Source organism: Empidonax traillii, unplaced genomic scaffold (assembly GCF_003031625.1).
Source record: "Empidonax traillii isolate 1590-97213 ecotype Southwest subspecies unplaced genomic scaffold, ASM303162v1 scaffold4485:size22046, whole genome shotgun sequence".
Lineage (NCBI taxonomy): Eukaryota > Metazoa > Chordata > Aves > Passeriformes > Tyrannidae > Empidonax > Empidonax traillii.
In genome coordinates, this window is record NW_020959678.1 from 19,547 (window position 1) to 20,987 (window position 1,441).

The window sequence follows — 1,441 nt, forward strand, 5'->3', positions numbered from 1 at the left end:
CCAGAACACTGAGCCCAACCAAGAACACCCACCCAACTTCACCGCTCCGTCCAGGCCCAGAAGAATGTTGTCGCTTTTAATGTCTCTGTGGATGACCCAGTTGGAATGAAGGAAAGCCAGTCCCTGCAGGCACTGCAAGAGAGAAATAAAACCAGAGGATAAAAGTGGGCCATCTGATTTCATCCCACAAGAAAGGAGACTGCTCTAAAAGATTTCCCCCTTTTGAGGGGAATAGTGATTGAAGCCAGCGCATGGTGCTGTCAAGCGGAAGAGCTTGCTGCTCCAACACTAGGAGAGCAGTGTCTTTCTAAGGGAAGGCGTATTAGCTTTGAAACAGAAACATCCCTTGTTGCTCTAGTGCCCTGCAAAGCCAGCCAGAATGACTGCTGCTGCACTGCTTGTGCTCTCTCCCCCAGAGGACAAAGGAGGCTTTGCCAACAAATGGCATGAAGTTGGTCGCTTTGGGGCAGGAGGCTGCACGATGGAGATTTTCTTGCTGGCCTGGACAGCAGCCTTGGAAGTGGCCCATTAGTCAGTCTGGAGAAGCAAACACCGTCTTGGGGGCAGTGCTGTGCTTTGAAGCTGAGGAGTGGCAAAAATGAGTCTGGATTTTTCTTTTGCCATTCCTCCCAACTTCTGCCACCAGCACCTTTGCTTTTACAGGCAAGCGATGCAATAGAGACAGGCTCCAGGCCAATGCTGAGAGAGGCCAAGTGGGGAAGAGTAAATAAATTTAAAGAAAGACAGAGCGAGACAGTAAAACCACGGTAGATAAGAGGATCATAAGAGCAGAGTATAGGAAGTGCCAGGACACTGGCAGGCAGTTTGCTCAAGCGAACACAGGAACAAAGCTCTGAAGATGAAATCCCTCCTGTTCACACTGCCTCCTTACCAGGACAATCCATTGCAAGCCATCAGAAGCACCATAAGTGGGATCCCTTACCTCCCGACAGACAGCTGCTATCTGTCCCACGGCCATCCAGGTCTCACTAATAACATCTGTCAAAGAGCCTCCGTCCATGTGCTCCATCACCAGCCAGAGCTCCTGACGGACAAGGTAGCTGGAAGAGGAAAACCACAGCGTGGAGAGGAATGAGACACTTGAAAACCATCCAAGCCCACTACAGCATGAAGGGAGAGAACATACAGGCTGTTGATTTAGGAAGAGATCCAGGTTTTTGAGAACAGTGTTTAAGCTATGGATGCCAGGAAGCACTAATGCAGACCAAATGCAAACTCCTCCTGTACGTGGTATACGAGAAGATTAAAAATAGAAATTAAAAGATCCATTTTCTCCTGGGGAGTAAAGAGCTTTCTAACCTTTACCTTGCAATGAACATGAACATGATAGTACCAGAACTGCTTACCTGTCCAAATAAGTAACGATATTGGGGTGCTTCTTATCCCTCAGGACCAGGATCTCTTTCAGGAGTTCCTCTTT